This window comes from Ovis aries, chromosome X (genome assembly GCF_016772045.2).
Source record: "Ovis aries strain OAR_USU_Benz2616 breed Rambouillet chromosome X, ARS-UI_Ramb_v3.0, whole genome shotgun sequence".
Lineage (NCBI taxonomy): Eukaryota > Metazoa > Chordata > Mammalia > Artiodactyla > Bovidae > Ovis > Ovis aries.
The window spans coordinates 123,966,843-123,982,865 of record NC_056080.1 but is presented as its reverse complement, the minus strand read 5'-3'; the positions used below and the strand labels follow the sequence as shown (position 1 = coordinate 123,982,865).

Here is a 16,023-nt window from a genome sequence, read left to right as displayed (position 1 = left end):
AATGTATGATGAATCATGGTTCACACCTTCAGCTCTGTGACCTGTGGGTGCCTAGGTAAATCATGAAGCTACTTCAGGCTCATAGGACCAACCTCACAGGATACTGTGAGAATTAAATGAGAAAACCCCTAGAAAGTGCTTAGAGCAGTGCTCTGTACAGAATTAACTAAGATTTATTCTTGGTTATTATCATTATGGATGTTTTTCCCTCTGCAGTTCTCAGCCCTGCTATGTTCCATGTTATTCCACCAGACTTTACTCCATCATGTTGAGCTGTGCCATAGGGAATTTCAGAGTGTCACTGATGGGTTCCTGGAGTTGGGGCATGCAATTGAGACTCTCAGGTCCTAGGGTATAACCGTGTGCTAGTGGAAAGAGGTAAAACGTTAGGAGCCTAGCCTATTAACTAAAAGCACTGTGGCTTTCAAAGGTCTTTGTTTTTCAGTGGTCCTACAGCTGAGTCGGTTTCCCAATGGACCCTGCACTATGATGTAGCCCCTTCCTTCCACATCCACACCCCACCAGCCAGTTGAACGTGTACACTCCTGGCTGATGCATTTGCCATTTTCTTCAAATATTTGCTAAAAGCTTCCCAGAGCAGGAAGCCTCGCTGCTGCAGAGCATTCCATGAGAAAGCTGAAGCAGTGGTTTCCATGGCAATGCCTTGGCACTTATTAGTGTTTGCGTAGGCACTGAGGCAAAAGCTGGAGTCCAGACAGACTTTGCTGGGCAGGGATGAGAAGAGATGGCTGAATTGCTCTCACTTTGCCCTCTTGGGTGGTTGCCCTCAGGGACAATGTAAGGGGAATGTTTGGGATGCAGTCTGCCCAGATGCCCTTCAGTTCAATTCAGTTCAGTTGCTCAGTCGTGTCCGACTCTTTGCGACCCCATGAATCACAGCATGCCAGGCCTCCCTGTCCATCACCATCTCCTGGAGTTCACTCAGACTCACGTCCATCGAGTCCACGATGCCATCCAGCCATCTCATCCTTTGTCCTCCCCTTCTCCTCCTGCCCCCAATCCCTCCCAGTATCAGAGTCTTTTCCAATGAGTCAACTCTTCACATGAGGTTTAGCATTATTCCTTCCGAAGAACACCCAGGGCTGATCTCCTTTAGAATGGACTGGTTGGATCTCCTTGCAGTCCAAGGGACTCTCAAGAGTCTTCTCCAACACCACAGTTCAAAAGCACCAATTCTTCGGCTCTTAGCCTTCTTCACAGTCCAACTCTCACATCCATACATGACCACAGGAAAAACCATAGCCTTGACCAGATGCCCTTAGAGACTGTTTAACTCTTCTCCCAGAAGCTCTGAAACTACTCACCTCACCCAGTACCCCACCTTTGCCGCTAGGTTCAGCTTCCCCAAACACCCCTTCAAATGCCACTCCTCTGCTGCCCCAAACCCTTGGTGCTGGTCCCTACTAGTTCTAGATCAAGTCTAAATTATGGCTTTTGAGTCCTTCCACATCTTCCTCTTTCCTGAAGCTCTGGCTGCTTCCCTCACCCTATCCTCATCCTTCTCTCCCTCCCTGTCTAAAAGGTTCAGGTATGATTCACCCATATCCTGTAAGTATAATTATTTGGAGCCCTGGATTTCTGTGGGGAGAGTTTCCTGTCGTATTTCTCACATTCTGCTGTTCTGGGCTTTGATTTCTGTCCCCTTTGACCCACAAGGCTTCAACATGAAAGCTCAAATTTTCTACCATTAGAAAAGTCCCTTAGGGCAAAAGAAACTACCTCCATGCTCACTTAACTTTTTAGGTTCCTATTATCACTTCAGTTTTGTCCTATAGTACTTGCTACCTTGTTAGTTCTTTTTTGTTTGTTTGTTTTTTATGTGTGTAATATTTTATTAACCATTACTGTACATTTCTTTCCTTTCATCCCATTAGCCTAATTTCTTTTTTAATCAGTATCATTAGCTTTTTTATTATTTTTTTAAAGTGTAATTGACATATGACATTATATTAGTTTCAGGTATACAGCACAATGATTCAGTACTTGTATATACTGAAAAACAATCACCACAATAAGTCTAGTTAACATTTGTCTTCATATATAATCACAGATTTTTTTCTTCTGTGAGAACTATTCTCTCTGCAACTTTGCTAAGAGACCAAATATGCAATACAGTATTAGCTGTAGTCACCATGCTATAGATTACATTTCCATGCATGACATTTATTTTATAATGGAAGTTTGTACCTTTAAACTACCTTCACCATTTTACCCCCACTCCAACCCTCTGTCTCTGGCAAGCAGCAATCCGTTCTCTGTCTCTATGAACTTGGATCATTTTCTGTTTTAGATTCCATATAGAAATGAAATAATCTAGTATTTATCTTTCTTTGTCTGACTTATTCCATTCAACATAATGTGCTCAAGTTCTATCCATGTTATTGCAAATGGAGAAATTTTGTTCTTTTTAATGGTTGAATAATATTCCATCGTGTGTTTGTGTCACGCACAGTTCAGTCGCTCAGTTGTGTCCGACTCCTTGCGACCCCATGAATCGCAGCACGCCAGGCCTCCCTGTCCATCACCATCTCCCGGAGTTCACTCAGACTCATGTCCATCGAGTCTGTGATGCCATCCAGCCATCTCATCCTCGGTCATCCCCTTCTCTTCCTGCCCCCAATCCCTCCCAGCATCAGAGTCTTTTCCAATGAGTCAACTCTTCGCATGAGGTGGCCAAAGTATTGGAGTTTCAGCTTCAGCATCATTCCTTCCAAAGAAATCCCAGGGCTGATCTCCTTTAGAATGGACTGGTTGGATCTCCTTGCAGTCCATGGGACTCTCAAGAGTCTTCTCCAACACCACAGTTCAAACACATCAATTCTTCGGTGCTCTGCCTTCTTCACAGTCCAACTCTCACATCCATACATGACCACAGGAAAAACCATAGCCTTGACTAGATGGACCTTAGTCGGCAAAGTAATGTCTCTGCTTTTGAATATATTATCTAGGTTGGTCATAACTTTTCTTCTAAGGAGTAAGCGTCTTTTAATTTCATAGCTGCAGTCACCATCTGCAGTGATTTTGGAGCCCCCAAAAATAAAGTCTGACACTGTTTCCACTGTTTCCCCATCTATTTCCCATGAAGTGATGGGACCGGATGCCATGATCTTCGTTTTCTCAATGTTGAGCTTTAAGCCAACTTTTTCACTCTCCTCTTTTACTTTCATCACGAGACTTTTTAGCTCCTCTTCACTTTCTGCCATAAGGGTGGTGTCATCTGCATATCTGAGGTTATTGATATTTCCCCCGGCAATCTTGATTCCAGCTTGTGTTTCTTGCAGTCCAACGTTTCTCATGATGTACTCTGCATAGAAGTTAAATAAGCAGGGTGACAATATACAGCCTTGACGTACTCCTTTTCCTATTTGGAACCAGTCTTGCAAATGTGTGAATCTTGCACATCTTTTTCCATATCTTGGCTGTTGTAAATAATGCTTCAGTGAACATGGGAATACATATACCTTTTTGATTTAGTGTTTTCATTTTCTTCGGATAAATACCCAAACGTGGAATTGCTGAATCATATGCTAATTCTGTTTTTAGCTTTTTAGGAATCCCCATACTGTATTCCATTGGGAAAAAAAATGGCACCCCACTGCAGTACTCTTGCTTTGAGAATACCATGGACAGAGGAGCCTGGTAGGCTTCAGTCCATGGGGTCACTAAGAGTCAGACACAAATGAGCGACTTCACTTTCACTTTTCACTTTTCTGCATTGGAGAGGAAATGGCAACCCACTCCAGTGTTCTTGCCTGGAGAATCCCAGGGATAGAGGAGCCTGATGGGCTGCCGTCTATGGGGTTGCACAGAGTCGGACATGACTGAAGTGACTTAGCAGCAGCAGCATACTGTTTTCCATAGTGATTGCATCAGTTTAGATTCCCACCAACAATATAATTCCTTTTACTTCACATCCTGGCCAACACTTATTATTTCTTGTCTTTTTCATAATAGTCATTCTAACAGGTGAAAGGTGATACCTCATTGTGATTTTGATTTTGATTTCCCTGATGATTAGTGATGTTGAGCATCTTTTGATATGACTATTTGGCATCTGTATGCCTTCTTTGGAAAAATGTCTGTTCAGATCCTCTGCCCACTTTTAATTGGATTGTTTTTGTTTTGTTTTGTTTTGTTTTGCTATTGAGTTTGTATGAGTTCTTTATATATTTTGGTTTGTTGTTGTCCTGTTACTAAGTCACGTCCAAGTATTTGTGACCCCATGGACTGCAGCACACTAGGCTCCTCTGTCCTCCACTATCTCCCAGAGTTTGCTCAAACTCATCCATTGACTTGGTGATACTAACCATCTCATTCTCTGCCACTCCCTTCTCATTTTGCCTTCAGTCTTTCCCACATCAGAGTATTTTCCAGTGAGTTGGCACTTCACATCAGGAGGCCAAAAGATTGGAGCTTCAGCTTCAGCATCAGTCCTTCCAGTGAATATTCAGAGTTGCTTTCCTTTAGGATTGACTGGTTTGATCTTCTTGCAGTCAAAGAGACTCACAAGAGTCTTCTCTAGCACCACAATTCAAAAGCATCAGTTCTTTGGTACTCAGCTTTCTTTATGGTCCAACCCTTACATCCATACATGACTACTGGAAAAACCATAGCTTTGACTAGATGGACTTTTGTTGGCAAAGTGATGTCTCTGCTTTTGAATATGCTGTCTAGGTTTGTCATAGCTTTCCTTCCCAAGAGCAAGCATCTTTTAATTTCATGGCTACATTAATCCTTTATCAGATATATGATTTACAAATATTTTGTTCCATTTGGTGGGTTGCCTTTTCATTTTGTTGATGGTTCTCTTTGATGTGCAGAATTTTTTGTCTAGTGTAGTTCCCTTTATTTGTTTTTGCTTTTGTTGCCTTTGCTTTTGGTGTCAGAGCCAAGAAAATCATTGCTGAGATGTGTGTTAATGAGCTCATGGTCTCTGTAGTCTTCTAAGAGCTTTATGATTTCAAATGTTACATTCAAGTCTTGATTCCATTTAGATCTAAAATTTGTGTATTATATAAGATAGTGGTCCCATTTCATTCTTTTTCATGTGACTATCCAATTTTCTCACCACTTATTGAAGAGATTGTCCTTTCCACATTGTATATAATTGGCTCTTTTGTCATAAAATAATAGGGTGGCTCAGACGGTAAAGCATCTGTCTATAATGTGAGAGACCTAGGTTTGATCCCTGGGTTGGGAAGATTCCTGGAAAAGGAAATGGCAACCCACTCCAGTACTCTTGCCTTGAAAATCCCATGGAAGGAGGAGCTTGGTGCAGGCTACTATCCATGCGGTCGCCATTGAATTGAATTGAATTATTATAACTTCATGAATTTATTTTGGGGCTGTTTCTTGTGTTCCATTGATCTATCTTTTTTTAATATAGATTTATTTATTTTAATTGGAGGCTAATTACTTTACAATATTGTATTGGTTTTGTGAGACAGCAAAAGAGACACAGATGTATAGAACAGTCTTTTGGACTCTGTGGGAGAGGAAGAGGGTGGGATGATTTGGGAGAATTGCCGGGGTCCAGCCCTGATGGATCCAGGGTAATTCAAAGGGGAAACAGAGTTGGCATCTTAGAAAAAATTATTTAATTAGAAATATAAGATTAGATTAGGAGAGAATAGTGTAGTAGGAAAATTAGTGGAGAAAAGATGCTGAATAACTTGGTTTACGTGGAAAGCTAATAAAACCTCAAGACAAGAGGTTTGCACCATCTACATAGGCCACCGGCGCCCGCTTGAATAGCGGAGGGTGCCCCGCCTTGGGCTCCCTCTTACGTGGGTCTTAGAAGCCAGGGCAAGTAAGTAGACATGGTGAGCCTCCACGCCCTGCATGGGAATTCAGCCAGAAAAGAAGAGGAGGAGAAAAGACCACATGGGGGAAACCAGTCTTTCCAGTGACTGGTCCATCCTTTATTGTCTGGGAAATTTTTTTATACTTTTGGTTGTACATAGAGATCAATGGATAATACAAAGTTATGCAGCATCAGCAGCCCTGACTCTTATCTAGACCAGGCTTTCTCTTTGCATACCTAGCTGTATACACAAGTCTTAGGTGATTTACATCATCTTCTGGACAGGAGGCCTATTAACATTTTACGGCCCTTTTCTGATAAGGGTCTGTCAACTAGAAAACTTATTTGTCTTAAAAGTGTTGTTCTTTCCAAAAGTCTGGTGCCACTCTCAGAAAGCACTAATTAAGGTTACATTCTTACATAGCAAGGACACAACGATTTATAACAAAGAAAGTGGAGTACAGTGATTTATAACAAAGAGAAAGTTTACTAACTCAAAAGCCTAGTGTTGCTAACATCAAAACTACTATATTCCTTTTTCTATATCCCAATTACATTGAATAATATCCTCCAGGTGCGTAAAAGATGAAGAATATGGAGGTCTGGCAGCAGTCATTGACTCAACAGTGAAACCCATCACCAATATAATTTTTAGCTCTTTAGAAAAGGCTCTATATCTTTAAGATGCTTTAAGCTTCATGCCTCTCGCGGTTGGGGGCCGTAAACAATTCACATGTGTAGTTAAACCTGTCAGGCAAGCTAGAGAGCCATCAAAGGGGTATGAGATGAAAGATTCTTTTCATATGCAGGAGACTGTCAATTGGAGCTCTAAGTTAACTTTTTCCAGAGAAAGGTGGTTGGGGATAGCCCCCTGTTATGTCAGAAGAGTGGAAAGCACAGTACAATAAAGCAGGCAGACTCTGGTTTGGGGGGTAGATGTTTGAGAAAATTCAGTGAGGCTCCCTTAAGGCCTGACTCGCCTTTGCCTGTCGGACCCCTTAACCTCATGACCTTTGCCACAGGCGGGACTCCTCGTGCTGGCTCCCAGCAGAGAATGGCATTGAAACATGTATAATATCATATGTGAAATGAATCGCCAGTCCAGGTTTGATGCTATGTGTCCTTTTTATGATAATACCATACAGCTTTCATTCCTATAGCTTGTAATATAGTTTGAAATCAAGGAGCACATCTCCAACTTTGTTCTTCTTTCTCAAGATTGCTTGGGCCATTTGAGTCTTTTGTGGTTCTATCCTAATGTTAGGAATCTTTGTTTGATTTCTGTGGAAAATGCCATTGCAATTTTGATAGCAATTGCATTGAATCTGTAGATCACTTTGGGCAGTATAGACATTTTAAGAAGCAACCCATGCTCCATCACATGAGCACTGAGTTTATTTCCATTTATTTGTTTCTTCTTCCATTTCCTTCTTCAGTGATTTGTCATTTTCAGGGTACAGGTCTTTTATCTCCTTGGTTAAATTTATTCTTTAGGTATTTTGTTGTTTTTTGGATGAAATTTTAAGTGGGATTGTTTTCTTAATTTCTCTTTCTGATAGTTCATAATTAATGTGGTTCTTTATTGATTTTAAGACATTTTTTAAAAACATATATTTATCCAGAGATTTTTGATGGCTTCAAACAGTATAAGAAACCAAAGTATACTGAATGCAATTTTGTCATCATGCTTTGAAGTAGACAGATAGTCTGGGAGGCTAAATTATGTCAGTTTTTGTGGATGAGGAACTTACTTGCCTGGAGCCACACAGTTAAATAATGACTGAGTTTGAAGGAGAATTCAGGCTTCCACCATGTATCTCTTGTACTCTACCACCATGTCATCACCAGATTACCAAACAATGGAGGGGTGTTGTTCCCCAATGTGCTACCCCTTACTCTTCTTTTTAGCATTTAAAGATTAATTTATTATATTATAATATATTCTCCTATTAGAACATTTGAGAATGGACACATAATCTAACATAATAGATAATTTCCATTTTTTTTCTTTTTTTGCTACCCACTTCTCTTGACAAATCCTGAGAATGTGGCTTTCAGTTGCTCCTCATTTTCCTTCTATGTTCACTCAATGGCTGCTAATAGCACATCAACAAAGAACAAGACCTGCCTTTTTTTTTTCTTTCCTTTTTTTTTGGTGGGGGGAGGGGAGAGTCACGCTGCATAGCTTATGGAATCTTAGTTCCCCGACCAGGAACTGAACCTGGGCCCTGGCAGTGACAGTGCCAAGTCTTAACCATTGGACTACCAGGGAATTCCCAAGACCTGCTTTATTAATTTGGTCTTTAACCACTCTGTTTTGCATAGGAACCCCTAGAAAGAGAGTTGGCAACTTTTTAAAAGCAGCGGTATCAAGGTTTCTGGTCCTTTCTTTTCTTTTCTGTCCAAGTACCCTGGTCACTCCCTGGATGTTACCATAGAAATAGGGAGATAAGTGGTCGCTGGCAAATAATGGATGCTTTGTTGGTTACTCCCATCTATCATCATCTCCTACACTGTAGTAGCAGTCCCTCAGGTGCGGCTTTGAAGAATGTGAATACCAGAATTCTGGAGTGCTTTAACTCATAAGTGTTAATTTTTCCATCTGTGCTGTCATCTGTGACTATGAGAATGTGATCTTAGAATGCATTTTGCAGGTTAGTGGAACAGAAACTCCAAGAAAACCTGCCATTTTGGCATTGCCCACCTAAGCTAGATCATGGAGATTGTGAAAATAAGCCTTTTGAGAGGAGAGTGGGGGCTGGCATTGGAGTCTCAGAAATGTCTAGAAGATGAATGATTCCAGTTATGACATATGACATGAAAGCTTACAATCTGTCTACACAACCTCTGCAAGGGAAGCCTAGGTGACAGACACCCCAGCCACAGACTCCTTTAGCTCTTTTCTCCTCTTTTGCCTTCCACAATGAAATTGACTGCCACTTTAGATCTTAGGCACTGTTAGCTTTTCTTCCCAAGGATCCTCATCAGATGCTGCAGGTTTAATCAGACACAGATGTCTGGAAAGTGGCCAACAAGGGGAAGCAATGGGCAAAGTGCCCAAAATGTATAGGAAATTACCTTGAATGTCAATTTGGAAGCAGTAAGGTGGTTTGACACTAGTTAAAAGCAGAACCACACTGCTAACACTTCCCAGTATGTTATTGGCAGATATTGCCCGGTTGCTGGGATTATGTTATACTTTTATTTTCAACAGTTCTATTTTCTGATGTTTTGAGCACAATATTTCTATTGATATTTGAGAAAAATTGTGGCAAATTTAGCATATGGTTATGGGTTTCTTTTTCATATAAATAAGAGATTTCACTAAATTTGCTATCCCTCTAAGTGTGATGTGATTGCACTCAATCTGATGTTTCCCAGGATAATGAGAAGGAAGATAATTGGGAAGTTGAGAAAGGAAGATAATTGGTTGGATTTGTCAAACAAAAGTTGGGTCTATTCTATTGAATAAGGGCCACCTGTCTCACCAACAATCATGCCTAGTTACACACTTCCAGCTATAGAGGTACTGGTGTAATGAGAAAAATTAATTTTCCCCTAGAAAGTCTCAAGATTATGGTCTCAAGATTCTAGGCAACTGCCTCCATGGCTGATTTCCCTGCATCCCACTTGCTGTTTCAATGGTCCAGAGCTGGGCTAGGCTGTGGGGGTTGTGGCAGCTCATGAGTTGCACTGGCTACCAGATGCCTGTCTGGTGCTCCAGCGGACAGGAATTTTTCAACACTAGTCACCTCTGTTTGACCCTGCTTCTGAGCTTTTGTTTCTGCCACTGCCATGCCACTAAGCTGAGGTGGTCTGGCCTTCTCATTTACTGATCTAAGTTTCAGTCTGTAATCTCATCTCTTATTGTTAATAAGGGTCATCCTGGCTAACCTGCTCAACTGCGAGCCAGAAGAGATCCTTGGCTGATGGTGGGCAGAGTGAGCTATGTGGGAGCCGAGACTGAGAGGGCAAGAAGGCCATTACCATTTACTGCATGTTTACTATTTGCTAGGCACGTGTTTTACATGCATTGACAGTTCTCATTTGCTGTCACCAAAAGAAAAGTCAGAATGGCTCAAGCCCTAAAGGGTGTGCCATCCACTTGTTTTCCCTGCCATCAGTGAAGTGTTGTTGGGAAGGATTACTCCGTGAGGCATGAGAAGCCTGTGGTCCAACAAGCATATGACTTTAAACAAGCCACTTCCTTTCACTGGGCTTCAGTTTGGCACATGTGTGCCCAGTCACGTCTGATTCTGTGTGACCCCGTGGATTATAGCCTGCCAGGCTCCTCTGTCCATGGAGTTTTCCAGGCAAGAATACTGGAGTGGGTTGCCATTCCCTTCTCCAGGGGATCTGCCAGATCTAGGAATCAAACCCGTGTTTCTTGCATCTCCTGCATTGGCAGGCGGATTCTTTACTACTGTGTCACCTGGGAAGCCCTACAAATGGGGTGGAGTGTCCCAAATCTCAACTCAGCAACTTGTCACCTGTGTGACTCATCCAAGTCACTCAACCTGGATGTGCCTTAGTTTCTACATCTGTAACTAAAGATATGGCTAACACCTGTTTAGATGAAAAAAAATCAGAATAGTACTGAAACATTAAAAAAATTGCTATTATTACAAATAATAGATATTAATGAGTATTTCATTCCCCTATCTTTCCTATATGAATTGTCTCAGTGTTTGTAACCCCTTAATGCAGCAGAACTTGACTAATGCTGCAATTCCATATTATTATGTACAGCTTTCAGCATGCTGAGTCATAACCATAATTGTGCCCTAGAACGCACATATGACACAGCACCCGGCCACGTGAAGGGGTGGAAGCTCAGTACTCAGTCCCCAGTGAATGAGAGACAGACCTATTTGTATTTATTATCTACTAGTTTTATTGAGATATGATTGCCTTACAGCAATACCCCTTAAAGAAGTACAGCATCATGACCTGATGCTACACATCATGAAATGATGACCGCAATAAGTCTCATGAGCACCCATCATCTCATGCTCATGTGGACTCAGTCACTAAGTTGTGTCTGACTCTTTGTGACCCCCTGTAGCCCAGCAGGCTCCTCTGTATGGCAAGAATCCACTCCAGGCAAGAATCCTGGAGTGTGTTGTCATGCCCTTCTCCAGAGTATCTTCCCAACCCAGGGATAGAACCAGCATCTCCTGCATCTCCTGCATTGGCAGAAGGGTTCTTTACCATTGAGTCACCTGGGAAGCCTATCTCATCTCATATGGACACAAAATTAAACAAAAAGAAAAGCAGTGTTTCTCCTTGTGATGAGAACTCTTAGGATTTGCTCTTTTAACCACTTTCATAGATAACATAGAGCAGTGTTAATTATCTTTATCATGCTGTACGTTACATCCCTGCTACTGCTGTGGCTGCTGCTGCTGCTGCTAAGTCGCCTCAGTCATGTTCAACTCTTAGCAGCCCCATAGACGGCAGGCCACCAGGCTCCTCTGTCCCTGGGATTTTCCAGGCAAGAGTACCGGAGTGGGGTGCCGTTGCCTTCTCCGACATTACATCCCTAGTACGTATTTATCTTATAACAGGAAGTTTTTACCTTTTGACTGCATTCATCTAATTCCCCCTCCCCCACCCCACCTCTGGTAACCATAAATATCTTGTCTTTCTATGGGTTTTTGTGTTTGTTTGCTTTTTCATTATAATGGCCCTACAACACCATTATAAGTGTGTTTTACACAACATAGTGATTCGATATGTCTATACATTTCAATCTGATCACCATAATAAGATTCAGGCCTCTTTAAACTGATAGCTTGTGAGGTGAATGCCATAAGGGATTCCTTATAGAAATTCTAGATGCTTTTTAACTTTCAAAACAAGTTGACTGCATTGAGATATATCTGTGTATAGATGAAGATATGATGTCATTTCACACTCTACACATAGTAATAGATATCAATGAATATTTGTGGCATAAGGCCTAGTCCCTGATCTCAGAGAGTTAGTTGAACATTAAGGGGGAGAGACACACAAACTCAACGGGTTATAGGACAGGGCAGTGTTAACTATGAGTCTAAATAAGAACATGCATATAACCTTATAAGCTGAAACTATATAAATGCTCATGGTTGTAGTTTTTTTTTCTGTAGGCCTTAAGAACTGCACCAGGAAAAGAAGGGATCATATCTTGTTGGGGCATCAAGCAAGGTACTGAAACCTGGGATTTTCAATAGGCATGACTCAGGGCAAAGGCTCAATGGATAAATAAATAAATATTTTTAAAAATCTAATTAAATATGTCAGATCATCACTCATTTGCTTGAAACTATCACTTCTCATTTCACTTAGAATAAAATCCAAACTCTTTCCAGTGACATATAAGAGCCCTACAGGATTTGGCCCCTGCATGATTCTTCAGCCTCAGCATGTGCCAGTTCCCTCTTGATCCCTATATTTCAGTCTCACTGTCTTGTCTATTTGATAAACAAGTCCACTAGGGCTTCTGTGCCAATTCCTCTCTCTATTTGGAATGCTGATCTCATAATTCTCTACATGTGATAGATGTCTTCTTGTCATTAAGGACTCAGCATAAATGTCACCTTTTCAGAAAGGCCTGTAATGGCCACTTCCTTCCTTGCTATCACTTTCTAATACATCAGCCTGTTTTCTTTTCTTTTTGGGAGGAGGACTGTGGTGGGTCTTTGTGGCAGTGCATGGGCTCTTTGTTGAGGCTAGAGGGCTTTCCCTAGTTGCGATGCATGGGTTTCTGTTGTTGTAGAGCATAGGCCCTAGAGCGCACAGGCTTAGTAGTTGTGGCACGTGGGTTCTCTAGTTGCAGTGCATGGGCTCAGTTGCCCCACAGTATGTGGGATCTTAGTTTCCCACCCAGGGACTGAACCCATCCCTGCATTGGAAGGTGGATTCTTAACCACTGGATGACCAGGAAAGTCCCTGTTTTATTTTATTCATAGTATTTATCTCTATCAAATTATCTTGTTCTTTAAGTGTTTATTCCCCACCATCCAGACACACAACTAGAATGTGAGCTCCAGGAGAATAGGAGCCTTTTCTGTTTCATCTGCCCTTGTATTCTCCATGCCTGGAACAGTACCTGGCATGTAGTAGACATACAATAAATATATATTGAATGAATGTTGAATAAATTAATTGGCAGCAGAGCAGTTACTGCAGTGATGCAACAGGCAGTAAAGTCCCTTTAATTAAATTGGTGATAATAGGAAGCAAAATTGGAAAAAAATACCAATATCAGATTAAACCCACCCAGATTTCATTTCAGGGCATTTAATACTGGAAATGGTCTCCCCCAGTGACTCAGCAGTAAAGCATCTGCCTGCAGTGCAAGAGACGCAAGAGTTGTGGGTTCAATCCCTGGGTTAGGAAGATCTCCTGGAGGAGGAAATGGCAACCCACTCCAGTATTCTTGCCTGGGAAATTCCATGAACAGAGGAACCTGGCAGCCTGTGATCCATAGGGTCACAAAAGAGATATGACTGAATATGCACACATGCAATGCTGGAAACACTGGAAGGCTTCTTAGGTCACTATTTCTATTATAGAGTATCAAAACTGGGACCACAGGTCAATTAAGAAATAAGTAATTATCCATTCATTAATCAAAAAAAAAGAGTTGGAGGAATAGATTAGTAGAACTTGCTATCTGGAAGTTATAGGAGTGGAAGGAAGGGATAAATGATAATTTCATAGATTCTTGCCATGAAATCAAAGCAGAAAGCTTGGGAGAAGAATTGCTGGTGGGTGGGAAGGAAGGATGACAGGCTTGGTTTAGAACACACTGAGTTTCACTCATCCCCTGAGGTTTCTGGCAGAGCCTTTCAATGTGGGCCTAGAATCCTACAGGGAGGAGGAGATAGAGGTGGAAGATTTTATCAGCATAGAGATGAGAATTGAAAGTAATGGCAGCAGGATCCTTGAAGAGTACAAAGCAACTGAAGGGTATAGAAAATTCTTATTTCAAGGGACCTGTTTATTACATCTCAAACCTCCCAGGATGTACAACTAGAATGTGTGGATTATAATAATCTCCGACTCCCCAAGCCTCTTCCCCACAGTTCACTCCCTCCCTTGAACAATCCTGTGGATTCTTTCCCAAGCAGGGGGCCCTAAGCGTGGGCTGTGAGGAGTCAGTGTCATCCTCCCTGGTATCAGCTTCATAACATACGCTCCTCACTGCTCACAGGGGCGGTTATCAAGATAAGCAGTGGAGAGTGCCTCAGAATGATTGAAGAAAAAGCTGGGGGAGGGGAGGGGAAGCCTGCCTATAAAGTACCAAAGAATTGATGCTTTTGAACTGTAGTGCTGGAGAAGACTCTTGAGAGTCCCTTGGACTGCAAGGAGATCAAACCAGTCAATCCTAAAGGAAATCAACCCTAAATATTCATTGGGAGGACTAATGCTGAAGCTGAAGTTCCAGTACTTTGGCCACCTGATGTGAAGAGCCAACTCTTTGAAAAAGACCCTGATGCTGGGAAAGATTGAGGGCAAGAGGAAAAGGGGGTGACAGAGAATGAGATGGCTTGATGGCATCTTCGACTTGGTGGACATGAGTTTGAGCAAGCTCTGGAAGTTGGTGATGGACAGGGAAGACAGCTTGCTCCAGTCCATAGGGTCACAAAGAGTGGGACACAACCAAGTGATTGAACTGAACTATAAAGTCATCACCACTATTTTGTTTTCCCACTACAAGTGCACTTTCTGATCCCTTATCCACCGGAGACAATGCAGCATCAACAAGCTCTTCTAGACATGCAGAGCCTCTTGTAAAGCTGGCTGATGTTGTCAGTCAAAACACTTATAATTTGTATTCACGGCCAACATGTGGCTTGTCACAGTGAGGGAACTCACTCATGGAATTTAGTAGCAGGGCTGGGATGAGGTCCTCAGACCTCTAGGGCCAGCTCTTCTGCTTAGAAGGAGCTGCTGGCAACAATCTCAGAGTGTTCTCCAACCCTCTCCCTCTGCCAGTAAACAAGGTCTCATTCTTCACCCTGGGCTTCATCCTGAATCCCTGCTGGGAGCCAAGAGCCTATCAGAGACTGTTTGTTCTACTTCCCTTGACAGATTGGCACCGGCCAGTGTCAGGACTTGTGCAGAGAGTATATAATAGGGTCCCTAATGAGGACATGACAATGATGATTTTGTTTCAATTGAAGGGCTTATTTGTCCTATGTCAGTGTCTAGACCCCACAAGGCAAACCTGGAGGCCAGGGGTGGGTGGATAATGCTATAAAGTAGGGACTCAGGACAAAATGGCAAGTGGCCCAAGTCTCTCAGCTGCTTTGTGAAATGAAACTTACAACTATGTGTTGGGCTTTGGGCCTTGGGTTTGAGCAGAAAGAGAGGGGTGGGTTTGGGTGGTCACAATGGGTTGTTGCATTCTGAATAAAACAAAACTGTCTGGATTTGGATTCTGAAAAAAATTTTTTTTAAAAAAGAGGCATGTTCCAATTGAGCAGTGACTCTGTGTGGCTTGTTCACATGTCTTTCCCCAGAGCATCGAAGGGTGCCTGGCACATAGCAGGTGCACAGTATATATGTGTTGACAAAAATGAAAAAATATATGTTGAATATGTGGATGAATGAAAATAGGTTTGAATATCCATCCCAAATCTTAGAATTGTATTGATAAACTCAGCTTGTCCTAGCTATCACTGGAAGAGGTTAATTTCTGTAACATTCCAGGCAATAAGCCAAAAACTCACAGAGATTGCTTTTAAAAGATGGTCTTGGGTCCATTTCCTCCCTTTTTGTTTTTCTCTAGACCTAGTCTTCCATATTGAACATTTCAAGATTTCAAGACCAAGTCTCAAATTGGCCCTAAGGTTGAGCTCTCATTTCAAGGCAAAGGTGGACCTTCCCCAAACACACATAATGTGAATCCATCCTCAGCAGCTCCAAGCTCCATTGCAAAATAAGATACTGGGAAGCTTGGAAGACAAACAAGCATGTGGCCGCAAATAGTACTTCCTCCTTGGGAGTAGAGTAATGGGGACAGCAGGTACCATCTAGCCCACTCCTCTGGCTCAGGTTGAGCCTAGCTCTTTGAGCTGCCTAGTTCAGAAGCCTGAGTCACATCCCCTCAGCCCTCCTTCCTTCCCTCCTCCCTGATTCTCCCACCATCTCTGGAAATTACCGAGGAAGAGAAATTAGCCTTAAGTTAGATACTTTAAACTGGGCTT

General features: G+C 42.1%; 1 protein-coding gene and 1 non-coding gene across 4 annotated transcripts in view; one reads left to right on the top strand and one right to left on the bottom strand.

The window, feature by feature from the left end:
• Nucleotides 1–16,023, top strand: part of PAK3 (p21 (RAC1) activated kinase 3) — a 306,671-nt gene that overhangs the window by 117,667 nt on the left and 172,981 nt on the right. The gene's annotated exons all lie outside the window — the stretch shown is intronic.
• Nucleotides 8,025–8,096, bottom strand: TRNAD-GUC (transfer RNA aspartic acid (anticodon GUC)). Its single transcript has one exon. It is a non-coding gene; the product is annotated as a tRNA-Asp (tRNA).